Consider the following 19,542-nt stretch of genomic DNA (forward strand, 5'->3'; position numbering starts at 1 on the left):
TTTAGTGGTGCTGGTTGGCAGATTTTGTTACCTTTGAACAAAGTCAGGCTAGCTGTTTCCCCCTGTTTCCAGTTTTTATGCTAAGCTAAGCTAACAAGCTGCAGGCTGTAGCTTTATATGGACAGATATGAGAGTGGTATGGATCTAACTCTCGTCAAGAAAGTGAAGTATTAACCAAAATGTTGAACTGTTCCTTTAAAAATTTGCTACTATGTCTCTTAAGGAGAAGCTAGTTAAAGTACAAGTACCTTCAACACCCAAATTAACTTGTTGGAATAACATATTTTTTAAAATTGATTTAGAGGTGGATTATTCACTTTGAGGTAACGTCTGAAAATTCTAATCTGTAATCCTCACCATAGCTCACCAAGATGAAGTCAAAGACTCCACCTATAATTCGCCTCTCGGACATGAAAAAAGAAGAAAGATGTTGAAAAATGAACCCATTAACTCAACAGCACATTACCCACATCACACTGTCTGGAAGAGGGGGAGAGAAAGAGAAGGTGGAGGGATGGTGGGAAGTATTTACGGTGAAGAAGCCGAAAGGCAATACTGTAAATCTGGGAAAAAAAAACTGTGTAGTGAAGGAGGGTGGGGGAGTTACAGAGAGAGATGGATGCAAGAGGGCAGAGGATAGTGAAAGTAGAGGACAGAGAGAGATGGATGAAAGAGAGTGTGTTAGGAAAGGTGGTAGAGCACCAGAGAGGAAAGAAGGAAAGGTTGATGTGGACGTATAATGGCTGATGCTCAAATTTTAGTGGAAGACTACAGATCAGTGGACTGGTTGTAAGATGTTTGGGATTTGGTCCCGTCGAGTTATTTCAGAGTCTTAAAAACTGGGACTCTCTGGTCGGCAAACGGTGTTAAAGGAGGTGTAAAAGGGAGCTAAGCCTCTATAAGACAATGGCGTCCTGTCCAGAGGGCAGCTTCACGCCACACAAACAGGAAAAAAGATCCTGGCTCATGATGCAACATGGCTCGAATAAAGCATACATATTTTAGAAAACAGTGTGCAGGGACTTGTGATGAATGGTTTCCTTTACATGGCCATGAAATTAGAATGACAGAGGAAGGAGGGAGTTGAGTAGGAGTTGGGGAGGGGGAAATAGGGATGGAGATGAGTAGGCGGAAGTAAGGACAGATAGAAGGAGAAGAGTGTGGTGAGGGAGGAAGAGAAGGAGTTGGAGGTGGGAAGATAGAAAAAAGACAGGAGAGAAAACACTGGAGAAAGTCGTGGAGGGGAGAGGAGGAAAGAGAGATGACAGGAAGAGAGTGGAGGTGGTGGAAAGAATAACTGTCTACTGTATGTGTTTGATCATGAGAGAAAGAGAGAGGAGAATACATAGCTGTAGCCTTGCTCCAGGCACCACATTTCTGTCAGCTATGGCATCTTTATCTGCTAAATGCACTTTTGATGCCTCGCCACATATGTCGTTGTAAATTACTTTTAAGACCCATAATAGATGATGAGGAGAAAGGGGCCGAGATAGGGGCCGGAGTGCTGTGGTTTCGCCCTGGGTCTTTTTTAATGGAGGAAAGAGGAAGATTTCTGGCTCCAGTTTGTCTTGGGTGTGTTACTCAGTCTGGATCACTGTTTTCTTCACCTTCTTTCCTTTCTTTCCTGTTCCCTTACTTCTTTCCTTCTTCTCTTTCATCTATCCCTACCATTATTTCACTCATGTTCCCTTGTTTCGTACCCCTCCTTTTCTCCTTTCACCCATGCATCCTATGTATCCTTACTCCCCTTGCCCTACATGCTTGTAGGTACTCAGTTTATCTCAGTTTTGGGTGTTATGGCTGGTAAATGGAGAAATGGGCTCTTAGCCATATTAGGAACGAGAGTGCAGAAGATAGCCTTGTGTGGGTGGTTTGATTTTGACAGTATTTTCTTTATTTTGAAGAGAAACAGCTTGTTTAATTGCCAGCCACTGTACGAACACACAGTGATACACACTGCATGTACCCATGTTTATCTATAAGAGCCTGGAATTTTATTTTTATTTTTCCTTTTTCATGTACACCAACCACAGCCAGCGTTAATAATTTAAACAATAGTTACTGTTACTAGTTACCTCATTAAAAAAGTGACTAAATTACTTTACTGATTACTTCCACCAAAAAGTAATACGTTATCACTTTCACATCACTGAACTCTACTAAGTAATGTAGGCTATACATATACAAAAGATATTTCTTTAATGCGATGCGCATCTCTGGTGCAGAGGTAAAGCAATCATTTCCTCCGCTGTGGTGTTAAGCACGTCCGCAACATCTGTGAAGATTACTTCTTCATCCACTTCATCATCGTCAGAGTGCGATTCAGCTAGTCGATACATTTGGAAGGCTTTTACAACATTGGAACCATTATCAGTAACTGTAGCTGTTACTTTTGTGTACAGTCCATATAATGAATGAATGTGGTCTATCTCACTAGCTATGACATCGTATGTGTGCCTATCCCTGACCCTTTTACAGGCCAGTAGTTTTTGTTGTCTGAATTGAAAAGCAACAAAACCAAATTCAAATAACGGTCCAATTTTGGTTTTTGCAAATTTGAGTTTGGTTTTGTTGTTTTAGTTTTTTGGTTCAAACGGAAAACAAATTATCCAAACATACACGGACCCTTCAGATGTGCCTGGGTCTTTAGCAACTATCTTCATGCAGGCATGTTGCTTCGGAAAGGTTAGAATTACTGTTTTTCGAAGTGGATAGAACCTTTGAGCCAGGGCACAAGTTACATTTTACTAACATTTTCTTGTCTTTGTGCTCGACAAAAGAGAAGTAGTGAGAATATCTCCATGACCTGTCCACCATCATCATTAATAAAAAAATAATGTGTTAGAGTAGTTACTGCCAAAAGTAATGGAGTTACTGTACACTGACCGCAGCTACATAGACAAGTCCATAATTTGTAATGTAAATTATTACAGAATTAAGTACATCAACATCTTCACCTATCTCCCAGCATAATTTCCACTTGAAATAAAACTAAAGTTCCTTTTGTGGATAATCTGTTCGTCATTCAGAATTTACACCACAGTTCTACTTGACAATATAAGTTACCACAATAGGTGAAGGCCAGTACTCTTATACTTGAAAAGCACTTTTTCCCCACTTTCTGTCCTTTTTTTTGGTCCATAATCAGGGCAATTTTAGTTGTGTTTGGAGCTGATTTTAACCAAGTGTGATAGATTGTGTTGAACTAATTAATACGACTTATTCACTCTGCAATACTGTTTTTCTATTTCAATATTTTATTTCAAAGAGGTAAATCAATTCTGTAATAAAGATTAACAGCCCCTGTAATCACTGGAAACACACCTGGCACACTATTTGTTTTATTTGTCATTTGAATCACATTTCCTTGATTGTGAGATACAAGAAGTATTGAATGTGTGTTTTAGAGTATGTGCGATGAGCTGATGGAACATTTTTAACTCCTCTGGCAAATGCGGGGTTGTTAGTATGGCAGTGTTGGTGGGTACCATCATAATTGCATCTCAGCTTGTCTCCTTCTGCAGACTGAACACTGCAATCTGCGGACACAGCAACTAACCACACCGTGCTTCCTCAAAATGCAGCAGTAAAAAAAGGAATCAACACTAAAGATAAGTGAGACTGCATTTAATGCTCCACTGCTTTTATTGTGGATGTTAGGCCAATCTGGAACATTTTCTGTATTTATAGAAGCAAAGTCATTATACTATTCTTGTGCTGTGGCAACACAATTTAACAGCGAGCTAAAGCTCATCTAACAAATGACGTGAAGTCACATCTCATCGTGGTCTTCGCTTTAATAAGATTTCAAACAGTGCAGTGTGAAACTGTGAAGCAACACAATAATGATCCCAATGTCAAATGAGTGATATTGCACATATGTACAGATAACTGCAGCATACTACTATAGCTTTCCTTAATTATGTAAGTAAGTCCTTAATTCCTTACTTAATATAAAGTAAATTAAAGTAACATTTCTAATAATTTCTTATATTTCAATAGATCCTTTCTTTGGCCACACAAATGCCATACAAATCTCCATGCTAAAAATCATCTTTCTCAATAGACAGATAAATGACCTATAATGAAGATAGATTTACAGATAAAGCTAATTCAGTAATATATCAAAACTTATATGCTTATATCATAAGCATACATGGAAAGAGAGGATGGTAGCGGATGCAGCTCAGGATTAGCATTCAGTATGATGGAAAGAAAATGGCTTATTTCTTTTTATAGTTCATATGTAACTGCTACTTTCCAATTTATCAAACAGCCACAAACGAGTGAGCGAAATACTTTCATCCTGACATCAGTCATGTATCACGTCTAAATTTAATCCCTAATCTTCTCTAGACAAGAGAGGAAGAAGTTCTCTGGTAGACCTTATGTAACTGTTGCCCAATCCTTTCATCACATTTGACTTGCATTTTGCAGACCTGCCCATCAGAAGTATTGAATGCCTCTGTGAGGAGTGCCATAGGCCACTCTTTTTCCTGCTGCTTGTATGTTTCCACACAGAACACAATCTCCTTGGTGGATGTCACAAGGCAGAACTCAAGTGTAGGGAGATAGTCACATCTTCAGCAATACCAAAACTGGTCTGGGAGATTCTGCAACACTTTTCCAATTCTGTTGAAAGGCTTGATTTCTGTTTCACATGAGAGGGGCACACCGAACTTTTGTGTGATGGACATTGCAGTTTAAGAGATGAGTCTGAGTCAGTGAAAACAGGGGCAAGAAGTCTTACATTGATTGTAGCCAAGATTCAGGCCAGTATGCAGAAGACTTCATGAGAAACGGCTCGTGATCTGACTTTGGTCAACATAGAGTTTAAGATCACGCACATGATTTGGAATCATCCCTTCCTATGGTCTTTCCATGTGGAAAAGATTTAAATGCAGTGTGAAGACAACTTGTCATTGTCACTGGTCAGGCGGCATACAAGAGAAAAGTTAAGCCCTATACCTACTGTTGGCACGCACTGCCCTGGTATTGTGTGCTGGAACTGAAAACGCCAAACACATCCAGGCCGGTGTACAAGGAGGGGGTCAGCCACTCTTTATGTAGGTTGTGTGGGTTTGTTTGGATCCAAAGAGCTTCCTACATACAACATGTTTGTGCAGATAATTCTTCTCTTACCACCCATGAGCCAAAACCCTGCTGCACGCTCAGCTATTTATGATAACAGGTATTGGTGTTCAATCCTATTGTGAAAGGGACGAAACAGCAAAGTAGAGATGTGGTGGTGTCAATGTAAGATGATGGGATTTCATTCATCACTGTCTAGCTGAGTGTCTAGCTGAGGACCAACTTGCCTTGGTCTGCATTCCTGATGTATCTCTGCAAGTGGTTCAATGCTGTCTGCTCTTTCAGTGACAGAACCACAGTCTGTATGCAGCATTTCAGTCACCTTCTTGTTTGTTGTTTTTTTTGACTCATACAAATACAGCACATTAGCTTTATGAGGTAGATTCAACTGCACATCTGTAATTCTGCCTCTGGAGATGTCTCCTTTTCTTCAGTGAAGCCCCTCTGGGGTACAGTATAGTACAGAGTACAGTAACTGTTCAAGAATGAAACCGACAGCATCCTGCAGATTACCATACTGCTTTCTTCAGGAGAGGCCTCTTTATCTAAGAATTTGTTTAATTTTACTTTTGCTAATTACATAACCATGCATGTCTACTGAGCAGTAGTACTGTCTATATGAGCATACTTAAATCCCAGTTCAAAGGAAAGTTCAGTGAGCTGATATACTGTTGTGTTGCGCTAGGAGCAGCTAAGTGGAAATAGACATATGGCTCTGAAGGAATGGAAGAAAAGTATTGCGAGGTAACGCAAAAGTATTACGAAGTAATGCGAAGGTATTGCAAGAGAACGCAAAATATTGCAAGGTAACGCAAAACATATTGCGAGAGAATGCAAAACATATTGTGAGGGAATGCAAAAGTAGTCCTCAAAAAATTCTTGCCGTGACCTTGCCGTAGTCTGCTCTCCACAAGGGAAGATTGTCCTTATTTGGGCAGGTGACATCACTCAATTGGGAATCCCTCACACAGTGTGTGGCTCCCTGCTCCTGGACCCCTGTAGCTAGCGGCATGTTTTAACACCGGTCAGGTCAGTGATGAAAAGGTTGCTCTACAGACCACACGCTGTCAGGTAGGCCAGCGCAGGCAGGGCTCCCTCCTATGCTGCCTCCAACTGAAGCTGCAGCTGGAGAGTGAGAGAGAAAAACACAAGCATGGTACTTCATTTCAATCACTGCAATACAGCCTGAATTGCACTTGTCTTTTTGCCCCTTGGGCTAGTGCATGGCGGTATTGGTATTTGGTAAGTATCCGTCATTCATTCAATCTGGATGAAGCAGGCTAACAGGGACTCTTTATACAGGTGTGTATCAATCTGTGAAAAGGTTTTGAGTGAGGGCTTATGCATGTGGGGCACTATGATAAGAAAAAACACAAAACACACATAACCAAAGTTTTTAAAAAAGCATACAAAATGAAACAATAACGTAGAGCAAAAAAAAAACCCACATGTTGTTTGTTCTGTGTTAAAGGGAGTGACATTGACCAGTGACAACTTACTTATAGACCATCCCTAAACCAAAAGTACAATAGCATTGTGACTTTTTGTCCATCACACCAAAACTTTATTTTTTAGCTGTACAAACTCTTTATGAGGACGCACGACTGCCATTCTGAAGAAGTTAATTAAACAGAACAGTTTCTTAAAGCTAATGACTGCAGAGTAAGATCAACACTGTTACATCAAATTAATCCCTTATCTAAAATGACTAACTACAGAACAGCACCAACTTCGGCTGGTAGGATTCAGCAACTTGTTCAGAAAAACTTCTGTTTCCCACACAGAGCAGTGACACTAAAAGCATTTTGCAGTTGTTATTCTGAATAGATGTTTACTGTGGCTACTAAAACCGTTAACCCTATTTGACCTGTTGTACTTTTGTTGTACAATTAAATAAGTTCAGAATGCATTCGTTAGAGATGGTGGCAAAGCCCTCTTCTCTCGTACATTGAAGTCGAGTACTTATGACAGTCCAGTGACAGACAATTTTAGTTACAGTATTCATTCACGTAAAGTTGAAATACATATCGGTATACTTTTTAACATACACATTGTATACTGAATGTTAGCTATGCTACCTGCTTCACCCTGCCCCATCCATAATGTTGTATACTGTCTTTTAGGGTATAGAATGTGCTGTGAAGTTGAATAGAGTTCATGAAGAAAAAAATAAACCACAAGTCATTCTTTCATTTGTACATGTAAATCTACTGCCTTTGTTACTTTACTATGGTGTTAAGAAAATTACCAAAAAGTGTACTGTCTGTATTGCACAGATTGTGTAAATAAAATGTTTTGAAATCCAGTTTGGTCAAATTCAACTTCTGTCTTTTCTATTGTCCTTTGTAAAGCATCATATCTGGCTTAATGTGTGTGCCCTCTCATGTGGGATTTAAATGCATCAACGTTGTGAAACTGGGATAATGAATTCAGATTACTCATCAGGAAATGTGACTGAAAGAACTTTTCTGTGATTTCAGATGCAAAACCATTTTGGATTGGTACTCTCTTTCCTAAATACTTTATATATGCCGCTTATGGGATTTATGAAAGCGATGTAAGAGAAGAGAAACAACTGCAGTCCATTCTTTCCCCTACACCAACCACTCCTGGGAGGCACCTTTTATTGTGTTATATTTTTGTCTTTCTCTCTGTCTCCCCCTGTCACACTTTGTCTTGAGTTCTAAATCCCAAAGTTAATCTCAGAACCATGCTTAACTATCCAGGGGGAAAGTGCTCATCTAGGCATCAAAGGAGCAGAATCTTATCATGTAGTCTTCTTTTTTATTCTTTTGTCTCTCTAAAAAAAAAAGTCTGGTCTTGTTTCTTTCTTTCTTTGCCAGACCTTCAAGTTGTTTTGACCTCTCTGGCAGGCTTAATCAAAACATGCACCTTTGCAGTTCCACTGGCACAGCAATAGAATGTATCATTTCTCTGGTATTTTTCAATTCCTCTGATTAAATTTCTATCTTTGTGCACCCAGTACAACACAGCACAGCATAAACTACCTTGTGAAATTTTGAGGTTAAACATTTCATTCATAAGCAACTTAATAAAGGCTTGAAGGGCTCCTACAAGGTTGAAGCCTTAGCAACACCTTTATCAGACAAATGCAGTTGCATTGCAGCACTACAACAAGCCTACTATTGATTTTAATAGTTTTAATTTAATTTGTACAAAAGCTTGCCTTAAAACTGAAACATTCTCTCTCAGAACACCATATATCCACTTAAGACAAAGTCTTAAGTTTAGCTCTCAATATCATTTGGTCATGTGTTGTAGGTAAAACACTGATCAAATCATAACCCCATAATAGTTTTGTAACTAACATCACAACTCCAAATCTACCAACATGCAACACATTTGTCCAAAATATGGAACTTCAGAGCTCAGCTAAATGTTCCCACATTAACTGGACCTTGCTATTTGGATTCTGTTAATGTGTTTGCCTTGAATTTTACATGTTAAGTTTTTGACTAACATTTCCAAATGTTTTTTGTCAAATAAATACGCAGCAGAGTGTCTATGAAAACCTCCACAGCCTTGAGGTTTACATGCCAGATTGATGATGTTCAAACAACAGCTGAAAGAGCTGTGAAGGATTTTATAAAGAGCTCAGGGGGTGACAGCTGAGTTGAGCTGACATGAACCTTGACCTTACACCTCTTTAGAATGTCAGCAAGCACACACGTGTGCACACTCTAATACACACAGACATACTGGGACCACTTAAATAAACATGTAAGTGTGTGTACACACACAAGTCAAAGCTCTCCTTCTCCTAGTCTCACGTTGTCTCTCTCTCTCTCACACACACACAACACATGTAGGCTTTGAGGCCGTGGCAGTAGCCACTAATGTGTTGCAGGGTCCCAGGAAGTAGCTGCAAACTGTTTTCTTTCATCTTCAGGGGAATAGATGAGGAGATACGGGGACGGTGATGGAAATCATCAGGCAACCAGACTGCCATCATATGAGCAACTCTTATCTCCAAAAAGCCAGGTTTCAGGAACTCCCTTGTTTTCAGATGAACAGCAGCAGAATATTTATTTATTTATTTATTTATTGTGTCTGCTTTCCCCTGGGTTTTTAAAAAAATTTCATGAAGGTGAAGTGTTGTTAAATACAGAATATTCAGAGCAATATCAATGTTAAAATCAAGGAAACCGCAAGAATAATATTAAAAATGAATTTTTTTTTTACAGTCTTGAGGCATGGAGACGGGATAAGCCTGGCTTGCACAATAGTTCAATATTTCTCTGTTTATTAGACCACTGAATAAACAAATGAGCGTGCCCAACAAACCAAATGAGTGTTGTGAAAAGATTTCGAACGGCCTTTAAATTTTTCTAAAGGATCATGAAGACTTGGTACCCACCTCCCCTCCTTTGACCAACTACTAAATGAAGCAGTAGAAATTAGTATTCAGTTCAGTGACAAAGAGCAACGTTAAAGTTCACCTCAACTGGTCAGATGACGGAAAACATATAGATAAAATTCACGTTTGCCCAGTGAGGGAATTACTTTTCTTGAAGGCAAAAATCATAACAACTCATACGTAAATGCTATTCACTAAACCAAGTGGCCCCTCTTCTTAAGTCATTAAACTGGTCATTGTATGTAGCAGCTTATCAGTACTTAGTCCAAACCAGACAGCACAAGCAGACTGTCAGCAGTTGTAATGTCTCTGTGGAGACAACATTAAGTGTTCTCAGTCGATCATATAAGAACATTATCTGGCGTTCTTCATTTAGACTAATCTCTATTAAAATATTCTCCTCACACATGGATGGCAGAAGCATTTCTACACATATATACAAACATACTCACTCAGTCTTTCTCTCCCTCCCTGTCTCCCTTGCCTCTTATTGTCAGCTCAGTTTGCTTTTTTCATTTATATTCTAAAAACATAATTTTCTCTCTGTCCCTTGCAGTCAAAAAGAGGATGCTGCAGCAGCAAACTCCTAATTATTTAATTACATCAATATTGGTCACTGCTGGAATCACAGTTGTAATTAAGTGTGATTTGAGGTTCCGGGAGTGTGCATGAATTAATAATGAGCTAATCAAAAAGCACTTGGGCTGATTGCCAGGACATTAACACCTAGGGGTAGGAAGGGAATTAACTGTTTCTGGCTCATCTGCACATCTGCATCGGTCAGGGCCTCCAGCGGTTTATTGTTTTTACTTGAAATCTTACAATTAACTCATATTTTGAAAGTTAATGTGGTAAGAGTTTCATGGCCCTGTACAACTTTTAAAGTCGGTTAAAAATCTGCTGTGTATCAGTAACAAGCTACTAGATGGTAATCGGTTTGCTGAAATTTTTAGTTGGACACACACACACACACATAAATTGAAGTGTCATTTGTTAAGGTACAAGAGTATTTCTCTGGGGAAATATGGCAGGAGAGATCTAAAGTAAGTGATGGTGCGACATCGCTCTAAAAAATGCCATTTTGTCTCCACAAGCTACCTGTTGAAGCACATGATCATAAAAACATGCTTCCTATTACAGGTAATACGTCAACCTCTTCCAAACAAGCAAAGATCAATTTGGACTGAGTGTACAGCAGTAACACAGGTAGAAATTACTTTTGCTTCCCTAGTATCTGATCTGAACACTTAGCATGGTCTTGCTGTAATTTAGTTTTGATTGTTCTTTAGACATTGTCATTTTGATCATTTGTTCCCTTGAATTTACACTCTGTACCCTTGAATCACTTAATCTGTGCACACAGGTCACTCAACAGAAACAAACAGTACATACATTTGAGAGACACATGAGTGTTGAGAGTTGAAACACATGGCCTCCCTCTGGAAAGGAGACAGGGTGGGAATTTAGCACCAGCCACCAGCCAAATGTTGGTAAAATATGAAAGTTGCTGGTAGATTTCAGACACAAATTAATGATTTACTATCGAGTGGCTAGTGAATGTGAACATTTATCTGTCAGTGGCTGGTAGATGCTAAGATTTTAAAAAGTTCATTTCCCACCCTGAAAGGAAACCTCCAGTATGAGTCCAGCCCCAGAATGAACAGTGCAACTACTGTCAAGATTGCAAGATCTTGTTAAAGATCAAGAGTTACAATGCAGGAATGTTCTAATCTGTACACACAGTAAAGCCAGCTGTATTGTGGATCTGTGTAGATTTGGTGTGGTGCAGAAGTTGTTTTGTTCTCTTTGACTTACCCATATTTAAAAGCTAAAGACCTTTACAAAGCCATTTACTGAATGTGGGGCATTACACAGCAATTTTATATTCACTTTTGATTGAACAAGCACTGTTAAATGCTCGAGTTACAACACAGCTACGGTGTCAACATCTTGAACGCAAGAACTGTTTGCTGAAAAAATGGAAGAAAACAATGGATTTGGTTGCAGCCTTTTGATGAAAAGCAACCACATCATGAGAAATGAGGCAAAACAAAAGTTTGTGGACAGATTAATACTTGACACAAAAAGTAAGGTAGCAGTAGAAAGGTGGAAGTAGAAAGCAGTTCCTTGAAAAATAGAATATTTTAGACAACATAAATAACATTTGCAGAAACACTGGTTTGATAAACTCACATGTATTTTTAATGACATCACACATAGAGTATCATAAACATGTTTTTATTTGGGCTTCTTTACTGACTCTGATTGAGCTTTGTGGTTCATTAATACAATTCTTCATAGTGTAGAAGCTGCAATGAAGTGGGACCACCCACTGACCCATGGTAGGGTGGCATATTCTGGTAGGCAGATGGTGGGTATCTAGCCTCTTCTTGCATGACAGAGCTAGCTGTGGTGTGACAGAGAATGTTGTTTGGCCAAGACTCTGCTGTGTCTTCTTTCAAAGACTTCCAGTACAAACAGGATTTAAATGTATTTCTTCTTTGTGAGTCTTTTAGTTGGAGGAACCACAGTTAACAAAATTAACTTTGAGGTGTTACTGGTCCAAGCACTGTTGAAATTAAACCCATCAGTGTCATAACACAGTGTAGGGCCGTCTACTTCAGTTTTTTTTACAGTACTCCAAATAGCTAATTGTGCTAGAAATGTGCTAGAAAATGTAAAGTAATTTTTAAACAGTAAAAACATTCCTCAGCATTTTTGGAACGTGTATTGATGATAAAATGCAGGCTGTAAATAATAGCTTTCAATAAGAACAACCGTCTGTTCAGCATGTGTGGCAACAGGCATGACATGAGGGAAGCATATTCACAGACATGCCAGCTTGTAGCCCCAGACCCGCTGGGAAATTGTTGCTTTCTGCACCACTTCTCTTGTGAGTCTCTCGGTGACTTTGTTCTTGACTTATAATCAGCCACAGTAAATGAGTGAATTATTAAAAACATGTTCATGCATTTATACATGTATCTGCCCTTTTTTAAAGCTAAATCAGCACAGACAAGTCAGTATCCACCCAAACCTTTAATCACTGTCTAGTAGAAAGCACTGTCTCCACTGCCATTAAGAAATCTGTAAGAGAATGGTTGAGACTGAGAGTACATTCAACAGGATAGCTTCTCAAAGTTTCACTTCTCCACACAGAGGTTTGCAGAGAAACAAAACATGTGTCTCCATTGTCCTGATGGTGCTTGTGGACACCTTGAATTCAGTCTGTATTCGAGAATTAAGAGGATTAGTTCTGGGCTGAGCGCTGGAGATATGGACCATGACTATGCTTGGAAGATTCCCTTGGAGATGGCAAACAATTAGGTAAATTGCCCATCGCCACTAATATAGATGGTGTTTTTCTACATCAGACAATATCTGATGAAGCATATCTTGGACACAACATTTTCTGGCAGAGGCACATATTTAGCAACACATTCAAAATGTGGTGGAAAACATCTTTTGGTGCAGTAGCTGGCAGATCGTCCACAGAAGAAATCTGTTGTGGTCTTGTCCCTGTCCATGTTTGCTTCCCCTCCCTACTGAGATGTGATCAAGGAAGGGTGGCTATTGCTTTGCCTTTTTGTTACTTATATAAAAAAAGACGTTAATTGGCAACCATGATGTTTACCTGCTTCTGCCCATTGTATGCTTCATCAGTGAATGGTTAGGTGCAGTATCACTTAACCATGAAAGCCAATACAGCATACTTTAAACGTGCCCTGTGGGGTTTTCTTGTAAAGAAAGTTTGTTTATGTTCTCTGTTTCTCGCCAAAATGCATTGTGTGTATACTGTACTTGCGGCCTGATAAATGTGTTGAGTACATTTTCTTCTCATGGAACATTTGCAAAGCCAACTTTTTGAATGTTTAAAAACATGCATTGTCATCCATGTTTGCTAGCTTGCAGTCTTCTTCTTCCCAGGCTTTAATGGCACATTACTAGGTTTTTTGCACGTTGATGCCAATAAATGTCAGTCAGCTGATTACCGTGAACCCAGCTGCAGGAATGTGTATTGCCTTCCCCTCAAACCCAAACATTGTTCCATAGTGCTACAACAGGTCAAAAACTCCAAAGGGTACCTTTATTGTATAAACCCATTTTTACCCATCCGAATTCCTGCTGAGGCATCTTCATCAACATGTAGACATCAGACAGAATCAGACGAGAAACTGACAGAATGCACAATGCCAAGCATACACACATACACCTGCATCAACACTAACATTTGCATACACATGTGCACACATGTCAGCTATTATATCTAAAGCGTGCCACACTGTCTCACAAGTATCCATTCACGAATACTACTTAGTCTTTGAGCATAAGTAAGAACACTTGACATTACCACAGAGAGTCACTTGATCTGTTCAGTCTGAATTCCAGTATCACTGACTTGATGTGTTTGAATAACAAGAGCTAGATTCCTTTCATAACATCGGCTTTGTTGCTTGCCTGCCACCTGCTAGTGTCGCTATATGTCTTTATGTAAGTTTCTTTTCTTTTTAAAAAAAAATAATTAATAAAACCATTTGTCCTATACAGCATTCCCTTTATACAAAGTCTGCATTCAAAGTGGTTTGACCCTATGACCTGCTCACAATGAGATGGAGGAGTTTTATTGGCCTTCATGTTTAAGTATCACTAAAGAAATAAGATGCATTGGACTATGTCATGGTATGAGTTTGACTTACAAGAAATTAACATTGCATTGATTTTCTTCATGCTTTGTTCTTTTATAATTCTTGTATCTTCAGACCATTACACAGATTGTAGTTACGTAAACAAATAAAACTACAAACAACATAATTTTTATGATAAATGTGTAATACACTCTTTACTGCCTATGAGGTCACATGTTGACTGGGATTTGCAATTACATTATTGTAGCCACAGCATTTTGTATTTCCTGCTAAATCTTCCAATATGAGTCTCTCTCTCTCTCTCTCTCTCTCTCTCTCTCTCTCTCTCTCTGTGTGTGTGTGTGTCTCAGGAAACTATTCAATTTGATGACTCTGATACATTCTCTCCTTGTCTAACTGTCTGTCTTTCCATCTGTCTGTCTGGATAAATTTCTTGATTCACTTTTGTTCCCACGGTGATGTTGCATCCAGTGTACGGGACACACCGCAGGTCACACAGAGCTATCTAGGGAATGAGATTGTCAGTACTCATCACCGAACAATCTGCCAAACAACTAAAATCAAAAGTGATCTGAAAGGACTTATATTATGGACAGTGTGTTAGGGGATACACACACATAAATTTGCATGCACACCCACGTGCAAACTCCAGACAGAAACACATGATTCCTAAGTCTAATTTTCTCCATCTCAAAATAACACACAAATAAATCCTCCTACACTCTCTCACATCGAGGTGTACCACTTGTGCCCCTCCTCTCCCTCGCCGCTCCTCTCTAATCCACTTGAATGTAGCTGGATATTAGATTAGAAAGTTATAGATGTGATTATTCGTCCCTGGGCACAGCCATCTATTCACTGATTAAAACGTGAACTGGGAGCCATTATGTAACTGCTTAAAGAGATTAAACCTAGTCACCCCCGTGGGGGCCCGCTCTCTGTTGTAACATACAATGGAGATAGCACAGGAGATGGCACACATGACGGCATGTTAGTTATATCTCTACAGGTAGCAGGATAGAAGAGTAGAAGAGTGACAAAAGACTACGTTAAGAGGAGGGAGACTGGTAATGTGAGTTTGTTGCAAGTTTAACTCTCCAAGGAATTGAGTGTCTCTTTCAATATCTCCTATTAGTGAGTGGAAGGCAGCAAGTGATTGGCTCCTCTTTTGAAAAAGGATTCTCACAAAAACACCCTCACCACACACATGAAAGTGTAACTTCTGCTTTGTTTACAGGACAGGTGTTAAACATTAGCATAACTACAACCCCAGCACGTTAGACAAAATTGATTTGCAATCTCAAGACTTAATTGTGTTTGGAAGCCAAAAAGTTTAACGATGCCGATTTTGTTTTTAGTCTTTTGCTTGAGCCTGTAGCAACATTTCTGTTGCTCTTATGACAGAAAACAAGTGAACATCATACTCCACTCAAGCCAAATTGGACCAGTTGAATGATAAGTCCACAGTCAATGTTATCACTCAGGCTGAAACATTCATAAGCAACATGCTGGTTGTTGGCTGCGCATTGTGAACCCTCTGCCAGTTGCTGCTAGGAGCAGAGCATTGGACTTTTCAAAAAGCATGATCAAATGAAAAAAAGGTTCTCAAAAGATAAATGATAATGCTCATTTATCTGTTGTGTGAGTGCAAATTTCTGTACAGTAGATCTCCATTTTGTATTGCGGGGGTGTCGATATGAGAGATAAAATGAATATATCTATATATTTGGAAGTGTATTTGTTTGCCATCTTACCAAGTTAGATGGGATGATTGGTCTGATTTATGATGTTTCATCTTTTAGCTGACTAGTCATTAATACATCTCACACTCACTTGAGTTTTGTTCAGATTTACAACAGTGTGTAAAGTTGTCAACTTTACTGTGGATAGGACATCTGAGATGCTTCATGCACTTACTGACTTACTTATCTACTGGCGAGGTTAGCTGTTTTCTCCTGCTTCCAGTATTTGTGCTATACAAAGGCTGAACACATGCCAGACATACGTATATCAAGTTGGAGTCAATACTGATACTAACCCTAACCCTTATCCAACAAGTGTCAAAGATGCGTATAGCTTCAGGCCGAAATTCCACTTTTATTTTATCATGTTTCTGATTTTTATTGAATTATGCATTTCTTCTGATTAGAAGGCGAGAAATAATGGAGTTTAATGATTTTAATCATAAGCTAGCAAGTAATTCCTGCTGGGTTTAATTAGTTACTCCACACTGCACTTTCACATCTAAACTGTGGCGGTCAAACAGAAGAGGTGCGTTAATCTTATTTTTTCTCAAAGCCTGTGTCATAACCAGTTTCAGACTAGTGTTTTAAGACTGAATAACTTCCACATTCACACTGACTGCTTTCATCTGTTTGAGGGGGCGACTGCCGACCGTGATTAACCCAAACATCTCTGCTTCCACTGTCATTGTAAATGTGTCCAGTTGAACTCTGCCACTGCAGTAATGGTGCCGATGCTTCAGAGCGCAAAACACATAAATCAACCGCCGGATTTAATCCGTACCTTTTCTGGACACTCGACAGTGAAGCAAAAAGTCTGCTGTCATAGAGAGGAGCGAGGCTCAATAATCGTTCAAATAGGGACAATGGCGCACGCTCTCATACAGTTTTTCTACAAAGGCATTCATGGTGTTGCACACACAAAAAGGGATGATAGTAAAAGGAGAGCTTGAGGGAGAAGTTCTAATACTGGTTAGTCTTTCAACTTCTGGTCAATTGTTGTGTGAAGTGGGTGTGCTTGTCGGATTGTCTGTCTCAAAAAGATACAAATTTTGTTGAATTTGGAGCTCAATTACGATGTCGGAAAGGTGTGGGGCGAAGGGGGTTTCAAACGCTGTTCAACGACCCAATAAGCATACTGACCCCTTAAACTGTAAGGGGTCTCTGCCATGACTTACTGTATATAGCCTCATCTAATGGAAATTATACTTTTTATTATTCTGCAACCATTTTGAAGCAAATAACTACTCGTATCAATATACTGCGCATTTGAAGCCATTTAAGGGAGTAGTTTGACATTTCGGGAAATTCGCTTATTCACTTTCTTGATGAGCGTTAGATAAGAAGAACAATACCACTCTTATGCCTGTGCACTAAATATGAAGCTACAGCCATCTGATGGCTAGCTTAGCTTAGCATAAAGACCGGAAACAGAGGGGAACAGCTAGCCAGGTTCTGTCCAATGGTAACAAAGTCTGCCTACCAGAACCTCTAAAGTTTGCTTAACACATTGTATCTTGTTTAATCCATACAGAAATGTAAAAACGACAAGTTTGTAGTTTTATTGGGACTGTCCTATGGTGTCCTCTGGTTGCCTGGCAACCTGATGGTGACAACAAGACTCCAGGAAGTCGTTGTGCCCCGCCAGACATAAGAGTGGTATCAGTCTTCTCATCTAACTCTTGGAAAGAAAGTGATTAAGTGTAGTTCCCAAAATGTGGAACTATTCCTTTAAGACTTGAAAACAAATGTCTATATATACTGAAAATAACTATGGCATTAATGATAAGGTTGCACACCAATGTGCATCAGTGTAATACACTGCAAACAGTAGACTATTGATATAAAAACAGAACAAGAACCTTTTTTGTAATTAGGGCTCTATATCATAAAACACCTTTCTTTCACCCTCTGCATTATCAAGGTGGTAATATCCTCTAATGTCTTCTACACTGTCTTCTGTCTCCCCCTCTCATTATCGCTGCATCTTTGATGCTATGGGTTACAGGCACAGGCAAACAATGGGAAAATATGTTCAACTTTCTAGATACTGTATATCTATCTTTGTAATGATGATAAACATGAAAAAAGTGATGTTGGATTGGCTTTGATGATCCTCACATTCAGAGAAAAAGGGAGATGGAGACAGTGTGACAAAGTCCTCAGGGAGTTAAGTTAAAAGTAGAGCGGGTAGGCTATTGGGGCCGACAGGGCAGCATGCACGCACACACACACACAGACACGCCTTTATTCTTTCAGTTTAAGTAGAGAAGTTATTCAGTATGCACAAATACCATTCAGAGTTATGGAAATAACAATCCACACTGTGAGAAGTGAGGAGGAGGAACCAGATTAACATTCAACTTATAAAATACCTGCTATAGTGGCCGGTCTGCTTTTCCAAGAATTTGAGGTTGTATGCAGAATGTGCAGTGGGCCTGACCTACAAAAAGCCTTGACCTAAAATCACATTTGAACTGAGAAATAGGGTAAAAGATATACATTTGACACTGTTCAATGCTTCTATACTTTTACATATCCATTGTTGAGTAACAAGCCGCCATGCTAGCAGTTCTATGAGGCTGTAGGCCTACTTACGTGCAGTGGTCCTTTGAGCTAAATGCTAACGTCAGGATGCTAACGCGCTCACAATGACAATGCTAACATACTGATGTTTAACAAGTATAATGTTTACCACTGTCACCATCTAAGTACAGCTGAGACTGATGGCAATGTCATTAGTTTTGCAGGTATTTGATCATAAACCAAAGTACTGGACAAATTAAAATTTTAACCTGATGATGGCGCTAGCAGAAAAGTAAAGGGATCACCGAAGTTATTACAATGCATCCTGAGGGGGACATGTATGTGTGTATCAAATGTCATGGTTAGAGGAAAAGTCAGGGAATCACCAAAGGCAGTAAGATTCATCCTCTGGGGACCATAAATGTCTGTACAAAATGTCATGGCAATCCATCCAAAATACAAAATATGTTTTTCTAACTAACGTAATTTTAACTGTCTGTCCGAACTGTCATGTAATACACTACTTAAATATTACATTTAAGTCATTGGCAGTGTAAATAAAGTATATATGTGTTGTACTACCACATGGAACTATGAAAATCCCATTGCCATTGACTGTGGCTAGTGTAAGTGCTGATCCATATCCAAGTGTGCCATATGTTTCTTGTGTAACTTATTGCTTTCCCATTCCCAATAAAGTGGCAGAATAAAAAGGCTTTTACAGGTCCCTGCGGGTAGCAGCTACTTCCAGTGGTAGTCACTGAGCTGTGGGGCTGCTGTGGTGACAAATGGCACCAAGCACATATTTTACTATTGCCATTTACAATGCATGATCCAGGCTGTGCTGCTCAAATGACTGTGCAGCAACACTGTTGAGAGTTATGTTAGCTGGAAATGTGTGTGTGTGTGTGTGTGTGTGTGTGTGTGTGTGTGTGTGTGTGCTGCAAACACACATACAACTATGTTTTGATTTTATTCATCAGTCACTTAAATGTTTATCTTTTTCTTGAGTAGTCAATTTCAAGGTGACACTGTTGTTACATGTAGTGGTAGTAGATAATAAAAAATATGCATATCATATCTGAAAGTACTTTTGCAAAGATGACATCTGCACAAACAGAAATTTAGATGTATTTCCACATGAATGTGTTGATATAAA

This window comes from Siniperca chuatsi, linkage group LG5, assembly GCF_020085105.1.
Source record: "Siniperca chuatsi isolate FFG_IHB_CAS linkage group LG5, ASM2008510v1, whole genome shotgun sequence".
Classification (NCBI taxonomy): domain Eukaryota; kingdom Metazoa; phylum Chordata; class Actinopteri; order Centrarchiformes; family Sinipercidae; genus Siniperca; species Siniperca chuatsi.